The sequence below is a fragment of the Camelus bactrianus genome, chromosome 20 (assembly GCF_048773025.1).
Source record: "Camelus bactrianus isolate YW-2024 breed Bactrian camel chromosome 20, ASM4877302v1, whole genome shotgun sequence".
Taxonomy (NCBI): Eukaryota; Metazoa; Chordata; class Mammalia; order Artiodactyla; family Camelidae; genus Camelus; species Camelus bactrianus.
Window position 1 is genome coordinate 25,557,901 of NC_133558.1, and position 8,508 is coordinate 25,566,408.

An 8,508-nucleotide genomic window follows, 5' to 3' on the forward strand; every position below is an offset into this window, starting at 1 on the left:
TTCCCAAACCCATCAGACAGGCAAATGGGCAGTGCCTCCTGGGACCCGTGGACACATTTTCTCCGAGGAGAAGCAGCCTGTTAATTTGATCACTGCGGCGGGAGGAGAGGAAAAAACAATTGCTGCTAAAACAAGGAGGATTTCTTCTTGTTAAGCCACAAGGCCCCTGGGGTTCCCCCAGACAGCGGCAGATCAGCCCCAGACTCAAACTCAAGGTCAATGGCTTATTAGTGGGATTGGGGCTTGCAAGAGGACGTGGTTCTGAAAGAGGCGGATATAACCTCAGCTGAACACAGAGCTTGGGTAACGCGAGCCACCTCCAGTCGGGGTCACCACCCCCATCTGCTGCCTCATTAAGGGACACTGGACACATGTCAGTGTTGCTTGTTTCCCTCATCTACCACGCGCCCCCCCCCCCAATATCACCACCTAGTTTCTCTTTAGGATGCTTTGTTTGGGCCACTCCTGGCAGCAATTTCTAGAAATGGCTGTGGGTGGTGTTGAGGATGAACACTGAGAAGGTACCCAAAGGTTTCCTTTTCTGGTCCCCTCTTCTCCCCTGGGTGTTTGAGTTGCTTTATTGCTGGCCCACTGCCAAGGGGTCCAGCCCTTGGTATGCGCTCTGAATTCTATTCTAGAGATGCTCAAGAATGTGCTGGGGTTCATCTGGGGGACTTGAGGAAGGTCCACACTGGAGTTGTAGATTACCTGCTACTGTTGGGAACCCAGAGGGCCGAGAGAGGCTGCCTCCACCTCTCCATAGAAATACTTTCTATTTGTGACCAGATTATGTACCCTGCATGGGTTTGGGTGTGCCCTCTAACTTTAGGTCATGTGACTGAGAAGAACCTCTCCTGGGGAAACCACTGGTCCCTACTGTTACCATGGAGACAGGCTTCCCCTGCCCTTCGTTTCTTCCCTTCAAATTCCCCCACTTGGGAGCTTGTATATACTTTATTCACTTTTTTCTATTGCTGTGAATAGTCTATACTGCCAATGTGCAGTTCTGATTTCTCCCACCTGATGGAAACAAGATCACTGTGGTGGTTGTGATGTGGTTTGGGGGAGTGGGGTAGTTATTAATTTGATCCATCCATGCTTAGAGCTATTTAATGTTTGCCCTGCCTCCAGTCTCATCCCATAAATAATGAGTGGCAGGGAGGCTAGAACTGGGAAAACCTATCAATCCTGCCCCATGCTTGGTGAAAAGGCATGTAGCACCAATGCAGAGACCTAGACAAAAGGGAAACAGCCATTCCACAGAGGCTGGCAGTTGAGTTCACGGATGTGAAAGAAGTTTCCAGAGCAGAAGAGAACTCTTGGGAGTCTAGGCCTCCTGGGAGGGCAGAGGGAGTGTTCGGATGAATTCCTTTATGAATTGATCTTTCCCTCCTCCTTTATGAGTGATGGGGTACCCTCCCCCAAAGTCTTGTACCAGACATATTCCTCCTCTGCCCCTCAGAGAGGATTGTGATGTGCGGGGAAAATAATAATGGGACATAAAACACGTCAAGCAGAAAATTTCTGACTTCAGTGTCAGTGAAGTGTTGTGTCTATGTTAATAGGGAAGTTGAACCTCAAGCTAAAGAAAGAAATTGTGCAGACTGCCTCCTTGCCTGAGAAAGTGTAGGGAGGTTGGGGGGGGGACATTCCTGCCTCCCCAGAATAAGGGCAAACTTCCCAATAGGCATCATGCGTGTGGTTTCTTTTTTGGAGTGGGTTGGGGGCAAGTGCTGGTAGACTGATTGGTGGGATAAAGCTCTGGTGCGAGTGTTTCCATTTTGGATAAACCAAGATTTTTGAGATTCATTAATACACTAGCAACAAAGGAAGAGTCAGATTGATATTATCTTCAAGAAATAAATTGTTGAGGGGAAGAACTGTGGGGAGAAAGTGTTTAGTTAGGCACTTGGGAAGCTCAGACAGTTTGGTTTACACTTTAAGCAGAGTTCTTTTCCCAACTAGCACTCCTGATTCCTGATTTCAGAATGCTCATCACACCCCCATACCCCAAGCCTTTTAATACTGAGGAACTTTTTCCTTCTCAGATACATACCAGATGCTGAATTGAAGAAATATTTTCTTTGCTCCACGACCCACACTATTAATATTCATTTGAGTGGCAGTGCACTCCGTCCAAAGCTATTCCCAAACTCTCCTAAGCTAAATATAGTTCTAACAGATCTGGGAACTATCGAATGCAATGTACTCCGAAATTCCACCAGCTGTTTACATGCCTGATGCCCTAAGTCTGGAGCTTGCTGAGAACACTCTTGCCTGCCTCTGTCCTGGAGGTACTATCGCTCACCAGCAGGGTTAGGTGCTGTGTGTGTGAGTTGTACAGCCAGGTCTGATGACTGTCATGAACAGAAGCTGAGTTCAGCACTCTGGCCAGCTCCCCCCGAACTTGTGAGGGGCTTAAATCATGACAACTCATCTTTTCACTTGAATCTTTGGAGTAGCTAAATCACAGAACTGAAACAAACCTCTTACATTGCAAAGCTGCCTTCCCTTTAAAACAACTTTCCAGATTGCAGGCATGATTTGCTTATTGCCTCAATGCAATTTATGCGGTGGAGTTCTCAGAGACTCAGAGCAGGGAAAGACCTTGGAGATCTCTCTGCCCTGATCTAGAGACTTGAGGAGGGAAGCTTGCAGAGGTGATTTGCCCAAGGTCACAGTGCTAGATGATGGCTGAAATGGGCTAGGACCCTGGCCAACTCCCACCTCCCAGTCCAGTGAAGCCTCTGGAAAGGACAGATGAAAAACATAAATGGCCATTCAGGATATGCTAAGTGAAAGTTGGCAGTGTTATCTGGAGTTTCTGTTAAAGAGAAACACAGCAGCAAAAATAGACACATCGGATGGTACAGGTGCCACCTCCTCAATGATTTATACTGGTGAGATGAAGAGGGGGGCATGCTCTACTACCTACTGTAGTACCACATTCATCCTTGTCTTTAAGAAATGGAATGTATCAGAGCACGTGAATACACAGAAACAGCAAGCGAGCCATTTCGGACAGCAGGTCCAGTCTCTTTTAGTGGGTTGGCTTAACGTTTCTCTGATGCAGCTGTGCTTGTTTAAGAAGTTGTACTGATAGCCACACAGAGTGGAGTAAAAGAACCTAGAAAACCTGACCCTCCGTTTTGCCTCTCTAGCACGCTCTGAAGTTGGAGAAGACTAGCAAACTGGGCAACTTCAGCCTAGCAAAGATGGCACAGCCACCACTGAGGGCAGACAGAGTCAGTTCACATCCACGTCCCAAAAGGCTTGGTCACCTCATCGGTGTGGGCCATGTTTCAGCAGCTCCTGTCCCCATTCCCTCCTCCATCTCTTTCTTCTCTAGAAGCAGAGAACACTCTGTGTGTGTGTGTGGTGTGTTTGTCCTATGCGTAGCAGCATAAAGTTAGGAGATGATGAATCTGAAAGCATCCCACCCACTGTGAAGGTCAGGGGACCGCACAGCCCAGGGCGAGGATGGGTGGGAGCCTGAGCGATAGATGCTTCCTCTCCATGCGCAGACAGGGCTCCCATTATAGCTAATGCCTGCGACGTGCTCAGGGAAGGCAAAATATACTCCAAAGGTTTATTTTCCCTCCACTGAATTGATTCTAATCTACCGTGCTGACCCTGCTTTTGGCTCCTACGAGGAGCCAAACGCTATAAAAACTCGCAAATAAAATATGTCAGCTTACTCTGCTAAGACAGCTATGTGAATGTCATGATAAATATTCAACAGAAACCAAATTAGTATCAACCTTTTTTTTTTTCCTTTCCATGGCTGAAATGAGTCTTCTTGAGGGGGGAAAATGGCACAATGTGGGACACTTCTGCAGGCAACACCACCATGCCCTACAGTGTTACCTGCCAGCTCAAACCAGCTCTCTGGCCCCACGCCCAGGGCCAAATCTGGAAGCGTTGTTAAGCAGTATAATTTCAAACACTTAATGCCACACTGTGTCCACGGTATCTGTAATTACTCCTGCTCTGTTGGTGGACACAGATAAGCAAACCTGTTTTCCAATGAACTCCCCGAAGTCCCTTGGACTTCGCCTACATCTGAATGTATCGGAGCAGAGTTTTCTCTTCCCCTTCTGCCACTTGAGCCAGTTTTTCAGGACCCCATCTGGCAGCGGGCCTTTTCCCCTTGATGCATCCAGCCTCCTCCCTAGTCCCACGTGTACCCACCCCCCATCCCTGCAGGGAGCATCCTGCACTTCTCCCCCTGCCGCCTCAGTAAGAGGTGACCCTTCTAGTTGTGCTGGGAGTGCCGTTCTCTCAGCCGTGACCAATTTAGGGGTGCAGCTGGCAGTGATGTACCAAGTACCACACTCTGGCACGGGAGGAGTGCTGCAGCCAGCAGCTTGGATCCTAACTTACACTGGGGTTATGCAACCTTTCTAACCAGGCCTGTCAAAACCATCAGTAATTAGTCAACCCGGACAATCTAGCATGACTAATTATCTCTATGTCAAGCAACCTGGGAGAAGAAAAACGTATATAAATGAGAATGTTTGGAAGTGGTGGAAAAAGAGCTCCCAGCAAAGTTTGGAACATACAACAAGTTAGGTTCTAGGCTTCTCTGCAGGGGAGCCAGTGGGGTCAGGAAGGGGCAAAGTTCAAAGCAGACAGGGCCGGATCTTGCCAAAAGTTCATGCTTTACTTCCAAATCTACAGTTCTTCTAAGCTCCTCCTCCTCCCACTAAAAATAATCACACCCTCAACACAGATAAACCTCAATATTAGCTTTGGAGGGGGTTTGATGCAGAGCTTAGAAGCACCAAGAGAGAGGTGAGCTGAGCTTCTTTGAGGGGCAAAGCTGAATTTCTCTCTTCAGTGCACTCGGGGGATGTTTGTGCTTCATGAATGTTTAAACAAGATAATTTTCATGTGATTTCTTAATGTATAAATTCATGTAAAATATGACCTACGTCAACAGGTAGCCAACGTGCATGGTGTATATAATTCCTTGTACAGATGTGAATGGATTAAGGCTCCTTCCTAATTTGCCTTGTAAGTTAAATAAAGCCTGTCCTTACTGTGTCTCTCATTCTTCCTTGACGGGGAGGAGTTTTTCTGCAATGTCGACCTAGGTGACCCATGGTACAGTGGGAAAACACAAAAGATGCTGTTTCCAGCCCACAAGAAGAAAAATCTTTGCTCATTACTCATCTCGTGATTTTCATCTTCAAAGTACTAACCAAGTACTAATATATCCATCGCAGCCTTTATGCAGGGACTGCGATGTCATTTAATTAGAGAAGTTGGGTGGTCGAGTGGCTTACACAATGACTGGCAGCCAAATGGATGTGTATTCTAATTCCACTCATTCATTTCATCTCCTGTCTAAATGAACTCAGTCCATTAAATCCATTTCTAAAAAAAAAAATGCCATAAAAGCATGAGTCTTGTTTGCAAAGCAGCTGCAGAATTTGAATGGAGCTGCTGTTAAGAGATTCATCTTTGGAAAAATGAACTTTTGTCTAATTTTAATAATCACTTGCTCTCCAGATTTGCAACTCACTCTTACAGAAGAGCAGAGGAATGGTAGATTGTCCCTAATCCCTCCACCATTTCAGTAACCCTTGTTTGAAGATCAGTGTACTTATCTGAAGGTCTCCTTAAACCTCTTATTTTAGACAAGCTGTGGGAATTGTCCCTTTCAGACATAATGTTCATAATTCTTACTCAGAGAGCAAACTACAAATACAGCCAGTTCCTGAGACCTGCAGACAGACCGTCTGCACTTCGGTTTGTCTGCCCCAATCCTGCCTGCAACTTCATTCACGCCCCTGTTGATAGTCTCACTTTTCTGGGTCTTCACTTTGCCACTTGGTCAGAGCAAGATGGAACCAGGAGGTTTTCCTCCCATCTCAACCCCCAGGAAAACATCTGCCCAAACCCATCATGACCGCCCCATTGGTAGGAGGTATGAGTCAGACAGATTCAGCCTCAGGGAAAAGGGTGCACTGTGGCTTCACAGGGCTTAACCCCAGCCTGAAGAAAGGGTAAGGGGAGCAGCCTGCTCTGCTGAGGCCCAGCCATGGTGGAAATCAATGAGAATTGCTGGCTTCCAGCGTCACCCACGTTCACATGCAGCACAAAGCCTCATTCCAGTGACCGATGCCCCATGGGTGGGGAGAACTGAGTTCCACAGAGAATTGGTGAAGGATCTAGCTCATGTGCCATGTGTGTCGACGTTCCCAAGGGGTGGGAATCTCCCCACAACCCAAAATCTTCTGTCACTATCCTCTCTAAAGCCTTTCTTTCTCTTTCAGAAATAGTGGGGGGAATCCAGCAGTACAAACTGGAATGGATAACAAATTTAGCCAGATTGTTGGAGAAGATAGGAAAATAGATTCAATACTGGGACAAGGAAGTAGAAATTGAGTGTCCCCCAAAGGTGGGAAGGTTAGGTGGGAAAGAGATGATGAAGAGGCCAGAACATAAGAAAGTAAATAATGAAAAACAGCAGGCTGTTTAAATGTGAAAAAGAGCCGTAGTAAAAGCGAGGAGGAAATTGCAGAGGTAGAAAAAAGAATGAGAATTACAAGAGGCAAGCTACAGCGAGCCAAGCTGGGAGCCCCATCTCTAGCCAATGTTATTAGCTCCTCCTTCCATAAATCCGAGCTCTTTCCCTGTAGAGTTCTCTAATCCCAAGCTGTGATAGATTATTTTCTTTGGTGCAGAGGCTCATTTTAACTAACATAATGATTTTAGAAAGAGAAAAAGACCCACAGCCTAGAGTAAATTCAGCAATTTTCCCCCCCACTGATACAGGGCACCAGCGTTAGAATGAATTACTGTGGTTCTTCCTCATGTATGACCAGTAGACTTCAGAATTTATTGGTGTTACAACCTCCAAGAATAAAATCAATAGCTGAGAATAATAAACACTGAGCAGTCCCATGCCAAGAGATGGGAAGCTCCTTGGGGCTGAAGCAGGCTGGTAATACATGGAGGGGATTGGCAAGCAATTTTTTTTTTAAAAAACTTTCCATATCTCTAGGGGGAAAGAGCAAGGACTTGAAATAATAAATGTTTACAGAAGCCTTTTCAGTTCCAATGACCTAAGGTGCAATTAGAAACACGGTTCAGGACTGGGGAACATAACTACACACATTTAATAGCTACAACAAAAAGGCCACGGTTATTTTACCTTTTAGGTTCAGTGTTCAACAATCTATAAACATTTATGTACATTTCTGGCTTAAAGAAACAAGTGTTTTACTTTCAAATCCTGGTATGGGAAGCAGAAAGTAGAGAACCAAACTGCAGGAGACATACACCCAAGTAAAGACATCTCACTCTGGTTAAGCTAAACCAATGTCTTTCCAACAGCATCCTTTGGAAAGTTACAGTTAAAAATACAGATGAAAGGACATCTTATGTGCATTCATACTACATGATAGAATCATGTTACATTAAGAACTCAATATAATCCTTCAGTACAATTTATTAGTAAACAAGAAAAACATCCATAACACACACACTTTACATAGGGTACTTACACCTTTTAGAAACTAGTAAAGACCATCAACCTGCCAATCAAAGCATGATGGGGCCACAAGTCCAGAAAAGATGCCACATCCATGGAGTCTTAGCATTAGCTGCAAACACAGTTCTCCCCCATTCTCCTGGCCTTGAACCCTGTGCGCTTCTCAGATACAGCCCCTCTTCTAGCAGGAGGGGTCCTTTGCCTCTCAGGCTCTTTCACTGGGTTAGTTTTAGTGTCACTCCTCACATTAGAAATGCAACAGCTCTTAAGATGCTTTGCGGCCATGGTGCAGACCCCTTGAGAACACGCCAGGCCACCCAGACTCCAGTCCTGGAGTTGCCTCCATAACATGCAGCACACACCCTCTGTGTCAGCCACCCACATGGAGAGACTCTGCTCAGCTCCAAGCGGTGCACTGACGTAGACTTCCTAAGTCTGCAGCAGCAAGGTCACGGACACCTTGTGTGGACTCCTCAGGATCTGATCTCTCTCTCCTCCTTGGAGCTGCATCCTCCAAAGCTATCAGGTCCTGACATGAATTTCCTATCTGACCATCTCCCAGTTCCCCTAGTCATCTTGCATGGACCAACCTGAAGGCTTCCTCTGCTTCTGGGAAACATGCAAAAATTGTCTAGAAAATTCTCCTCTTTCCATAAATAGTTCTTCGAAAATTACATATGGGGCAGAACTTATAATCTATAAGAAGAGCCAAAATAGCCAAAAACATTTTTTTTCGTTGATGAGGATCTAAACAAAGCAATTCTTTCCTATCACCGCATGCCAATTAACCATATATGTTTGGCACTGCCAAACTCAGTCTAAGTCTCAGTCATTAGAGGAATACAATAAAAAACAAACTCTGCATAACAAAGCTACTGTAAAGTCCACTGTAAATGGACTACTACATGTATAAAAAATATTCTGTCTATAAACATGTATGCTTTTCTCTAGAATTTACCAAAACATGATCAATATTATTAATAAAGCAACTAAATGAAGCATTTACC

General features: G+C 45.5%; 1 protein-coding gene across 2 annotated transcripts in view; it reads left to right on the forward strand.

Moving 5' to 3' along the window:
* Positions 1 to 5,046, forward strand: part of GLP1R (glucagon like peptide 1 receptor) — a 31,922-nt gene extending 26,876 nt beyond the window's left edge. Inside the window, exon 14 of one of the 2 annotated variants that reach the window (XM_074348645.1) lies at positions 17 to 5,046. The gene's annotated coding sequence lies outside the window, so the exon portion shown is untranslated. The remainder of the gene's footprint in view (positions 1 to 16) is intronic. The other variant, XM_074348646.1, reaches the window with a different exon arrangement.
* Positions 5,047 to 8,508: the final 3,462 nt, after the last annotated feature.